This window comes from Ochotona princeps, chromosome 1, assembly GCF_030435755.1.
Source record: "Ochotona princeps isolate mOchPri1 chromosome 1, mOchPri1.hap1, whole genome shotgun sequence".
Taxonomy (NCBI): domain Eukaryota; kingdom Metazoa; phylum Chordata; class Mammalia; order Lagomorpha; family Ochotonidae; genus Ochotona; species Ochotona princeps.
This window is the reverse complement of record NC_080832.1, coordinates 5,360,237-5,372,819: the sequence shown is the minus strand read 5'-3', so window position 1 is coordinate 5,372,819 and position 12,583 is coordinate 5,360,237. Positions and strand designations below refer to the sequence as shown.

Here is a 12,583-nt window from a genome sequence, read left to right as displayed (position 1 = left end):
ACGGTCCCAAGTGTTTGGGACCCTGTACCCGCGTAGCAGACCTGGAAGATTCCCTGGGCTCCTAGCTCAGCTCTAGCTATTGTGGCCACTTGGGAAAGAAGATCTTGTCTGTCTCTTCTCCTCTCTGTATATCTGCTTTTGCAATAAAAATAACTAAATCTTTTTTTTAAAGGGGAAAACACTACATGAAATATATACTAAATCAAATCTAGAGATACACAAAATTAAAACATGAGCCATTCAATCTTTCTGTTTGCTTTTGTGTATTGTTCCACTGTTGAGATGTAGCCTTCCGCCAGCATTCACGACAGAAATTGTCAACCTTACGCTTCTGAGGAAAGACTCCCCAAAGCATTTGCCAAACAGCCAGTCTGGGGATGAAGGATGCCTCTCTTCCTGCTGACCATGGAGAGGTCTTGCTTCCCTGTGTTTCTGAAGGACTGCTTGCTGGGTGTAGTATTCCCTGCTGGCCGCATCTCTCCTCTTTCTGGACTGTTTTATCCCATTTTCTCCTGGCCTGGAAGTTTTCTTTTGGGACATGAGGCATCGATCTTTCAGTAGCTGTTCCTTTACCGCTGACTAGATGGCTTCCTTTTGTTGTGTTCGGAATTCTCTCTTTTGACAGTCTGATTATAATATTCCTTGGACAGGATTTTTACTGGTCATATCTAGGGGTCACTTCGATTCGCTGACCCTCAGTATACATATCCTTCCCAAGGCTTGGTGCAGGCTTTAGTACTCCCATCATTGAATGAGTTTTCTAAGCCTTTTCCCTTCTCTTCTTTTGAAATACTCATAATGTTAACATTTGTTCCCTTAATGGTATTCCATCAGACTCGAAGTCTTTATTCCTCTTAGTTTTCTTTCCAAATATCTTTTTTTGTTTTGCGGACGGGGGGGTGGGGCCAGGGTTAATTAAAAAGCGAACTTCTTCAAGCTCAGAAATTCTGCTTCCTGCTCAATGCTGTTGTTGAGCCACTCAACCAAATTTATTTTTCATTTAACCTATTGACATTGAAGCCAAGATTCCTCTTGACTCGGTGCTTTTTTAAGCTTTATTTATGTATTTACTTAAATGGCAGACTGACAATGCGCATGACAGAGAATGGGAGAGATATTACAATTTTCATCAGTTGGCTCATTCCCCAACTGTCCTCCATAGCCACAGATGGGCTAGACTAAAGCCAGGAGTCAGGAATTCTACCCAGGTCTCTACGTCACAAGGGTGGTAGGGACTCAAGAACCAGAGCCATCACTGTGACAGCCAGGTGTCCCAGCAGAAAGCTCTGAGGATGGGTACAGACTCAACGTCAGGCACCCTGATGTGAGGTTTAGGATGTGGGTGCTTTAAGCAGCAGCCCAAACCACTTTGCCCTAAGGCCCAACTTCTGGTTCTGTTTTTAAATATTTACATGTTCCCGGGAACAGAGACGGAGGCCAAGGGACAGACGGAGAGAAAGCGGTTCTATCTCCTTATTCATCCCCCAGATTCTCTCAACAACCGGGATTCCCTCCAGATGCGCCACGTGGGTGACAGAAATGTCATTGCTGGAGTTAGTCCCGGTGCCTCGCCGAGTGCGCATGAGCAGAAGCTGGAATGCTAAGTGAGGCTGAGACTCCAAACCAGACCTCCGACAGAGGCTGTGGCCAGCCCTGCTGTCCAGTGGTCACATCCAGCATCTGCCCCGCTTGCGTCTCCTGCATGAACTCCTTTTGCACGTTCCTATCAAGAATCTTCTTCATAGCACCACTTAACTGTCTGTACATTTCCTCTTGTACCTCAAACTCTAAAGTTATTCTTTGGAGTTTTTTTGTCAGGTAATTTGTCAATTTGCATTTCTTCGTAGTGTTTTGTTAAGAAATTATGGTTTTCTTTTGAAGGTGTCATGTTCCCTTATATTTTCATGTTTTTTTTAAATATTTATTTGTTTTTATTGGAAAGGCAGACTTACAGAGAGAAGGAGATACAGAGAAGATCTTCTTTCTGCTCGTTCAATCCCTAAATGGCCACAATGGCCAGATCTCAGCCAATCTGATGCCAGGAGCCAGCAGCTTCTTCTGGGTCCCCCATGTGGGTGAAGAGTCCCAAGGCTTTGGGGCCATTTTTGACTGCTTTCCAGGCCATAAGCAGGAGCTAAAAGTGAAGTGGAGCAGCTGGTATACAAATGGGGACCCATATGGGATCCCAGGTGAGGACTTTAGCCACTAGGCTACCAAGCTGGGCCCCTTTTTTCATTTTTCCTAAGTGTCTGTTTTTTTATGCATCTGGTGAGTCAGTCGTCTTTTAAGAATTTCACAGAGTGGACTTTCAATGGAAGACTCTAAATGTGATTTTCCCTGGGGTGCTGCTTGGAAATGCTGAGCTGGTTCTGGTTCTGGCTGAACGCTCTAGTGTTCACGCCTCTTCAGCCGTAACCACAGTGATGCCATCAGGGACCGCGTCAGTGGCCCAGGCTGCAGAGAGTATGGGACTGCTACGTTAGCAGGTGTATAGGCTGCTTCTGTAGGAGCAGATACCCAGAGCTAAGTTCTGCCCGGGGTCATAGAAAGGTGGGTAGGACCTCCTGACAGGCTCACAGGGCTGACTGCAGAGTTAATGGGGTGGTGGTGGTGGTGAGGAGTCACAACATGGCTCCACACCGAGGGAAAAGGCTCTGTAGGAGAGTATAAAGAGGGCTGAACACTCTCTCCAGGAAGATGCAGTGGTGGTACCTGGGTGAGTACCCAGGGCTCGCCAGCAGGTAGGTGTTCATGGCATGAGTGGGCATGGTTAGGAGCCTCTTGTTTACTTTTCCTTGTTAAACAAAGTCCTCATGGCTGAAAGTTGACCTGAAGATGCGCAACAGCAGACACTGGATTCGCAGGTGTCTTCTCTGGAAGGCCTTGGTGTGCCTGCAACATGCGGTGCTGTGTTTGCTGCCTGCCTCAGCCCACATGTGGTGTCCTCCTCCCTGCTATTCTGCCTGAGGTTAGGGAAGGAGCTGTTAGCCTCCTGGCTTTCTGGTCCAGCGGCTCAGTGTGTGGGCACTGGCTTGGGGGCAGGAGTTGTGGGGCTCGCCCAGCACTGGGTATCGGTGTGATGAGCCTGTGCGGAGGTTATGCCCCAAGCTGGAACCATTCCTCTCCATGCTGTGCTGCTTGGGCCTGGGGGGTGACAGGCACACTCCTATCCTCATGCTTTTCTGACACTACTTTGCTTCTTGCTCTATTCACCCAGGTTCTATGGTCCAGCACCTGGCTCTCGTGGCAGCAGATGGACACACGGATAGCCGTTCCAGCCACATCTCTGCTGTGAGATGGTGGGCGAGCACCTCACTGGCTGTCCTTTTGCTGCCCACTCTCCAGGCGTCTTTATCCTTCACTCACGTCCCTGCTCTCCTGCGTGGAAGGCACATGCTTCTAAGCATGAGTTCGAGGATACCCCAACACGATAACATTCCAGAGTCTGGTTCTTCACACCAGGCGGTGCCAGGACAACCCTGAGTCACTCACCCAAACCCTTCACAAGACAGAAAATAAAACTGCCCTTAAGTCACTGCTACTTCAGTTTTAAAACACCGACCTTCAAGCCGCATAGCCACTATTACAATCATTAAAGTAACTTTGCTGTAATAGTAAAATCAACAGAGCACATAAAAACATAATGATATTCTGCTATGATCTAGAAAAATCAACAAGTTATTTTTTTCTTCTGTGTATGGATATTGAGACAGAGGAAGGTAAACAAGCTTATTGGAAGTGAAAATAAAACCGTATTTATAATGTACCAGAAATAATGCCCTCTTTTAAGTTCATGAATTTTTAAAATAACAGAGGTTGATCACAAAACCCCAAACTTTTTAGGAAGCATTAGTCATCTTCTTGAAATCTTGACAAAGTATTTTATACGTTCCATGCTGACTTCAGCAGAATACATTTAATATGTATGTGGTGATTTAGCTTTCTAAAAAGAGCTACCCATAATGAATATATATGCTCCTTGCCAGAAGCCATGGTCCATACCCTACATATTTCATTTCTCACTTACATGGAAACAAATCCAGGTAGGTGCTGCCATGGTCATTTTTATAGATGAAAGCTCTAAGGCTTAATGCTCGGAGATATACCCAAGGTTATAAGTTTACTAAGCAACAAAGCCAATTTATCACAAAAGCATCCATTTCTCTATTCACTTTTCAGATACAATTTTCAAAAATATATGTCAAGTGAATAGGCATTTCCCATGTGCTGTTTTACCTGAAATACAGGTTGTCCTTGAAACTCCTTCCAAAGGTTTTGTCCTTGCCCTTGAGTAGAAGCAGCACTGGTATTTTTAATAATTCATTTGCCCCCCACCACAAATACTTTTCCCACTTCATAAAAACACTGTTAACAGGTCTGACATTGTCCCCTCCTATGCTATAGGCCAAGAAATTAACAGCTGCATTTAGTAATAGCTAGAGTGAAACAATGTGGTAAGATATTACTGTGAGAATATGGGAATACGGGTACATGTGTTTGAATTTATACCATATCTTCATATTTCTGAGATTGTGTTTTTCTGGCAGCTATATCCAGAATGTTATGGGTTTTGCTCTTTGGAAGGCTTAAGAAGCAACCCCGTAGACTTTATTTCAATCGCTTCTCAACATATACATGTATCTCTTGCATTTGTTTGCTACTGTGGTAACAACCATAAAGAGAGTGCCTCCATCAGCACAAATGAGAAATCTCACACCTTCCTTGATCAACAGTTTGGGCACAACCTGGGGTCTGATGCTCAGAGGCTCATGAGCTCAACCAAGATGGGCTGTCATCTTCCTTCAACACTCACAGATTTGACCTAGCCAAAAGGCCAAGAGGTGACTTTTCTTAGCCACTTAACTGGGGAGGAACCAGCTCCGGGATTTCTTGGACAGTTGGCACAGTTCAGCCCTGGGCGCCTCAGCCTTTCCCTCTCAGCTTCCACTGCACGGCTGGCTTCCAGAGGCCAGCACGGAGATCTGCTCCTGTTCCCTTAGCTGCAGACTGATGGGACAAGGTCAGATCTCAGAGAACACCACCAGGGGAGTTCCCATCCCATCTGCAGTATCCTCTTCCTAAGAAAGAATTGTCAGGCACTGCCCGCGTCCAGAGAGAAGCTTTCACAAAAGTGTGACCACAGGCAACGGGCAACCACGGAGGGCATGGTCGCCTCTGAGTCCATCCTTGTCACACTCATCTCACAGGCTAGGAGAAAGACCAGCTGAGAAGTGATAATTCAGTATGTAATCTGAATTGCCATGTGAGCAGGCTAGATTTTTTTAACTACAGATATATTTTCCAATTTAAATATGTGCATATTTGAATACTTCCATGGGGTCACTCCCCTAAAGTGTCAAAGAGATAATATAATCATTTAGAAGCTATGTATTAAGAAATATATTGCAGAAATAACTAGGAAACTTTGATTCTGAATGGTAAATTAAACTTGATTTTATAAAAACAAAAATGTGGGGCCCGGCGGCGTGGCCTAGCGGCTAAAGTCCTCGCCTTGAAAGCCCCAGGATCCCATATGGGCGTCGGTTCTAATCCCAGCAGCTTCACTTCCCATCCAGCTCCCTGCTTGTGGCCTGGGAAAGCAGTCAAGGACGGCCCAAAGGTTTGGGACCCTGCACCCACGTGGGAGACCCGGAAGAGGTTCCTGGTCCCGGCATCGGATTGGCGCGTACTGGCCCGTTGCGGCTCACTTGGGGAGTGAATCATCAGATGGAAGATCTTCCTCTCTGTCTTTCCTCTCTGTATATCCGGCTTTCCAATAATAATAATAAAAAAAATCTAAAAAAAAAAAAAAACAAAAATGTGTTTTGACAATACTCTTTTCCCAACTTGAATTTATTTCTCATGATTTCTTAGCATACAAATTATTTCTCAGACTCTTATGGGATCATTTAAGTCTTGATAAAGTCAGTACTTTGGGAAAGGCATAGAACACTACCATCAGATCAGAAATTAACCATTTACATATTTGTGTTAGAGCAGTCATTCCTAAAAATTACTTGGAGAAAAAAAAATCTTAAAGGAAAAAGTCTTATGGAGACTTTAACTCTGGTCTTTGTTAATATTTTTCAATCTTTTTAGTTGGCACAGATGGACGCAGGTAGAGAGGTGAAACAAGATTTGATAAACTCTAGTCCATTTTTAAAAGCACAAGAATGAGGATAAAATCAACAGCTATGACATCAGCTCGTAGCAGTACACAATTGCGGTGCTAACAAAGTACTTCCCATGCCCTGGACCAGTTTGGATTCCCCACAGGAATGAGTTAGTGCCATGCTTTACAGAGCTCTGAGCCACAAGTGGATGATATGCCCGTTTCTTCGTAACTACAGACTTGTTTCTTAAGAGGGCCTGGATCCATTCTCGCTCCAATTTTAGTATATGTGATGCCAAAGCATGCATGGATCCATCTTCAAGTACTCATGTGGCTCTCCCATTTAGTTGCTTTCACATATCTTGAATTCTACATCATGAGTTTTGCATTTTCATAAAATGGTGTTTATCAATCATCTAAACAAGGGATCATCCCTTATTTTACTTATTGAATGCTGTTGGCAGGAAATATGAATTTCAGCTTTGTAAACCTTAGAAGGATTCACCCTTAAAGTGGTTTGTCTGTGCAGCTGAGAAATGGATGCCGAGTGTCAGCCAAGGTCAAGGAGGGAAATCCCAGGGCGGGCTCATGGTGGGGCAGCTGTTTTCCAAGAGTGACCATCCCACAGGAAGCAGAGGAAGTGGAGATTTCCGGTTCCCTAAGGCCTGCCTACCCCTGAAGTGGACAGGCCCAGGACTTGTCCAACACCTTCTATGAGTCACGTCTTGTGAAGGTTTGGATCTGTTGGGAAGCAGCTACCGCAAGAAGCCATGGCACATTTTGTCAAAGTTCAAAGTGACAGTTCTCTGAGTGACATGCCACACTGGTAGTTGTTTATGCTGTGTCCAACAGCGTAGCTTCAGAAAGGCTTTTGGGGCAGTTTGACTCTGTCTTTCTGTCCTCTACCACCAGCTTTCTGCACCACTTGTGACAGTACAGGCTCATTTTAAATCATCCCTTTGTTATTCCAAATCTAGTTGTCTGCTAGATTCTGTTCTAACTTCTTTGAGTAATTCAAATACGAGATAGTACTGTATCATGGAATATGCTTTCTAGAGATAAAAACACTAAAAAGCTGGCTGTTCATTAGTTCATTAGGCTCCTTTTTTCCCTCTTCTGCAGGTGGGCAACAGCGACCTTAAACACTGATCAAGGCTTCTGTTACTTACTTCCTCAACTATATTCTTCATTTTTCTAGAATTTTGAAGAAATTTCACTGCTATCATGTATTTACTAATATGTATCATTCACTGCTAGTTTTAAGTCATTGGCTCATCCGTTTCTTCAATAAATAAACACTAATGTCTAATGTTGCACAGCATTGCAACATATCCATATGCAATACTGAACATGACTTTCACATGGAAGAAGTAAAGTCATCAATGAAACACTTAACAGCTCCATTCTTAGTGATATTCAGGAGGGATGACTGAGATAGATTTCCAGAACTGCTGTGCTTACCAGAGGAATAAGAGGGAATCAGAGAGGGAGTGGAAATCTTCAGGAGGTAAAGTATGATTCTGAGTGGGGAGAACACTTTGCCCTGATTGAGCTTGGATGCTAATAATTAATCCACAAAGACTTAACTCTTCTTCTGTGTGGTTTCTTAAAACCTTGACCTACATCACTACTATTTGTGAGTATAATTCAGCTTAAGTACTTATTGCACAGCAAGGCTGATCGAAGGTAGGAAACATTGTCTTTAGACTTTGGAGTCAGATTGACTTTGTTTTTAAATCAAACTGGCATTTCTGGCTATGACCTGAACATCAGATTCATTATGTGTAAGGTTTTAATTACATTTTTATGCAACTCATAGGACTGACAGTTAATAAAATACTTGGCAAAAGTCTACACACAAGGTTAATACTCAATAAATTATGCTGTACAAACATAGTAAGAGGAAAAAATATTATGGGAAGAGTACCCCAATTAGCAAAGATTCAGAAAATCTTAGCTTTAGATGCAATTTTACTAGAGTTTACACCTGTATACTTCACCACTCTACCTACAAATTGTGAATAATAAAAGCCTGGGGTCAAGTAAAATTATGCCTGAGTTAATCAATATGAAGACCTTTTTAAGCTACTACAGGTTCATGGCACTAAGGATGTGACTGTGTTCTGTATTCTTCGTTATTTATTTATTTAATTGGAAAGGCAGATTTACAGAGAGCAGGAGAGACAGAGAGAAAGATCTTCTATACCCAGCTTTATTACTCAAGTGGCTACAACAGTTGGAGCTGAGCTGATTCCAATCCATGAGCCAGGAGCTTCCTCCTGATTTCCCGTGTAGGTACAAGGTACCAAAACTTTGGTTCACCCTTTATTGCTTTCCAAGGCCACAGGCAGAGCTGGACGGAAAGTGGAACAGCTTCTGCATGAACCAATGTCCTTTGGGATCCCAGCGCATGCAAGGCAAGGATTTAGCCACTGGGCCATCATGCCAGGCTCTGGAGTATTGTATGTTCTTTTTTTTAAAAAACAGAGTTATTTATTTTTCATTGAAAAGTCAGATAAAAAGAGAGGAGGAGAGACAGACAGGAAGATTTTCCTTCAGGTGATTTACTCCCTCTGAGTGGATGCAAAGGCCAGGCTGAGCCAATCCGAAGCCAGGAGCCAGAAACTTCTGGCTTTCCCACATGGGTGCAGGGTCCCAAGGCTTTGTGCCATCCTCCATTGCTTTCCCAGGCCAAAAGCAAGGAGCTGGATGGGAAGCGGAGCCACTGGGATTAGAACCAGTGCCAATGCGGAATCCCAGTGCATGCAAGGCGGGAACTTTAGTTGCTAGGCCACCGCGCTGGGCCCATATTGTATATTCTTACATGTGTGAACTGGTAGGAAGTGACTCAATTTACCACCACTTATACAACCCTACACAAAGGGCCACATTCGAGGTGAAGAAATTCTTCATACTCAGTGATGCCATGGTTGGTGGCAGCAGTGACAGCCAGAGTGGCGTCTACACAGCTACAGATGGCATGAGACTGCTGTGTCAGGGCAATACTGTGAACAGAATGCTTCAGCTGGCCTTGGAGAATCTCCCCCCGTCCTGGGATAGCTCTAGAGCTTCTAAAGAATAACTCACCTAATCTAACCACATTGCTAAACTACATTTCACATGATAAAAAGTAAGCATTTTATCACTTACTAGTCAGTATCATAATTACTCCTCCATGACAACTATCACAAAGAAACATAAAAAGCATATTTCTTAAAAAAAGAAAAGAAAGCATCATTTCATCGTTAGAGGAGCAACTCTTTCTCCCCTTATCTCTGTCTTCTCTTACTTTCGGCCAAGTTTGCCACCTCCGTGATATCATCCAGAGCTACTCCATGCTGGTTGCAGCCAAGCTAGACACATTCAACACCACACAATAAAGGCATTTGTCCCTTCACAATTTCCTGTCACCAACATGTTTCTAAACCACAAGATGCCTTCAATTATACTGCTAAGTGTTGACAGTTTTGCAGTAGGTGCGTCACACTGACAGCATGATTTAAACACCATTTTTCTTTCTGGTCCCATTTTCTAGCATTTAAACAAAGGAGAGAAAAAAAAAAGAAGAAAGACTTAGAGACACAGTGATTCACTTTCAGGCACTCTTAACAGATTTAATTTAGGACCATATGATCATCTTCATCTGTTCAATTCACTTTACTAAAAATAATCTGGCTATCACACAGAGGGACGTTTGCACTAGCCCAGATTAGAGACGCTTTCAGACGGCACAATGTGTTTCTAACTGTTGAGACGATAGCTCTCATTTCTATTCAGGCCATGCAAATCTATTTGAATAGCAACATTTATTATCATGTAAAGCTTACTAGTTATCTCAGCTGCTTTCTATCTTGATAATTATGACTGGAACTGAACTAGGCTTATTAAATGAGATAAGAAGTTCATTAGATTTCTGGTGAATACCCAGATAGCATGATCATCATCACACATTGTGACTCAGTTCTCTAAACTTTATGAATAACATACATTTTGGTGTGCCCTCTATTTCTCTAACTCCACAACTGAAGCTTAACTCAGCCACTTTCACTTCTAGAAAAGGGAAATCAAAATATTAGACCTGGCTGACACCGTAAATGTATCAGAATCTGTTTCATTCTGTTGCCGTTAAGATCACTCACTGTCCACAAAAATGGGGTAATTTGGCCATGATATTAAAGCTAGATTTTTGGGTGGCGTAGGAGATAATGGCTTAGAGGACTTCGGTGACCTACAGACTAGATAAGAACATGGCAGAAGGATAGCAACCCTCAAGGGTGCTACAGGGAAATGAATGGGGCAGTTCCCTTTGGCTGGGCACTACAGACTCGTGCAGGAAGCAGGTTTCCGACAAAGCCAGTTACACAATTACATATTCACAAGGACCGAGCCCGCATCTTTCCTTCAGACTGCAAGTACTGTGGGCTTTCTGGTCTCACCACCCAGTGGCCTGCACTTTGTAACCTGGAGGACAGCAACGACTTCCCAATCAAAGTAGTCCAAAGTGATTTCTGGCTAAAACAAGAGGCGTTTTCTCCTTGGCTTTGGAGCCTGGCAGGGACACTTCCGCTGAGCCTGGTACAGTTTAACACCTATTGGATTTAGTTTATGCTTTTGCCTCCTGGGTGAGATAGCTCTACCCCTATTTAACCCTCTTCTGTTCTGTTTCCTTGTTTTCTTCTCTGATTTTGTCACTACTGAAAATTGCTCTGGCCTGTTTACTTTTGGCCTAATCAGAGAAGGAAAAAACATAATTCTATATTAGAACAAAATTCTATATTAAAATATAATTCTATATGAAAACAAACTAGATTTGTAGTTATCATAGATTTCTGGGAGTAATTTAAATTGCATAAAGTTCTGACCCAAAGCATTTTCATTTCCCTGTTCCTTCATGCAAACATTTTCCCAAATTATAATTTATTTCCCATGTATCTCAGTTCACTGTTGCAGACCTAACAAAAATCTCTCTTGCTTCTAGATGCTCATGTAAGAGCAGCTAGAAAGAAATCATGATCGTCTCTCACTGTTTGGAGTAAGAGAGTGCTGGCCTCCCGTGCACCTGCTCTGCTTCCCTCCCCCAGGCCACACTGCCGGGACCTGGAGTGTGACTCCACCCTCTGCACACCGAGTAGACGGGCTTGTGCCTTGCTTGCTGCGTTCACAACGCTGGCTTTCTCAGCAATACACCAGCCGCTGATGCCTGTCATCCAGCATCCATTTCCCTACGTGCTCCAAGCCCAGAGGAGGCAGGGACATGGCTAACTGGAATCCTGGAAGCTCCAGAAAGGCGGCGAGCGCTGAAGATGGCCCTTTGCCTGCCGGGCCTCATGGAGGCCTCCGTGGCGGCTGTGTCACCACCGCTTGCCTCTTCCGCCAGCTGAAGAGAAGCTCATTTGCTGCTCTGATGTCCCTGTTCTGATTCCCGCCTCTGAGAAGCTCCCCGTGAGCACAGTCTGTCGGGCTGGCCCTGCTCCACGTGGGCTTGCCGGAGGACAGCTGCTGGGTGTCTGCCTTAGGGCGCTGAGGAAGCAGAATCAATGCAAGTGACGATCAAGGGATGCGGAGGACTCCTATAAATTAACTTTTGTCATTAGCTACTCACTGTCTCAGAATAGTCCCCTTACCTCTCTCTGTGTACAGACTATTCCATGAATCAGTAACATTTAAGATAACTGAAAAGCCAAAGATGCTTGTCACCAAAGGAAGTAAGAACTTACTTTTAGATATTTGTTTTTATTCACAATACTATGTCTGTCTAATAATGTGCAATATGACATCTCACATACCTTTTACTCCTTACTGTTAACTCCACAAGTGGGCTCAATGAAGAAAGTATGCTAGGGTGTGCATTTGCCCTACTGGCCAAGTTAAAACAAACAAGCCAGTATTAAAACTGTAAAAAGGGAAGGGATAGTGGATTTCAGAAGCCAGGAGCCTGAGATTTGTTGATTGGCACTGTATATTTTTTAAAAAGAAAACTTTATTATTTATTTGTATGTATGCATGCATTTTTGAAAGACCAGAGGCCAGAGAGAAAGAGAGAGAAATTGAGAAAGAGGAAGAGAGATTGAGAAAGAGGGAGAGAAGGAGAGGCCTTTCTCCAAAAAGCAGGGCTAGGCCAGGACTCAGGGATTCTATCCGGCTTCCCTTCCGGGCGGCAGACTCCAGTCGCTTGAGCCATCACCTGCTTATACCCAGGTGCGCATCAGCAGGTGCGCATCAGCAGGCAGCTGAAGTAGACACCACAACCATGACCAGAATCCATTCATTTTATTTTTAAAATTTTAATTATTAATTTTGAATTTTATGGTACAGTTCCGTGGAGTCTGGTGGGCATCGCAGGCCAAATCTTAACCACTGCATTGAATCCGGGACCCTTCACAATTTTAACTCTTATGTCTTCAGTGCATGGGCACAAGTTAAATAAGTTGCATTCCAGGACTTGCGACCTCTGAATGTGTTTGTTTAGCA

At 43.7% G+C, this 12,583-nt stretch overlaps 1 protein-coding gene across 2 annotated transcripts in view; it reads right to left on the bottom strand.

Annotated features, from left to right (window-relative positions):
• The window catches only part of PRKN (parkin RBR E3 ubiquitin protein ligase), a 1,179,505-nt gene that overhangs the window by 570,525 nt on the left and 596,397 nt on the right, over positions 1 to 12,583 (bottom strand). The gene's annotated exons all lie outside the window — the stretch shown is intronic.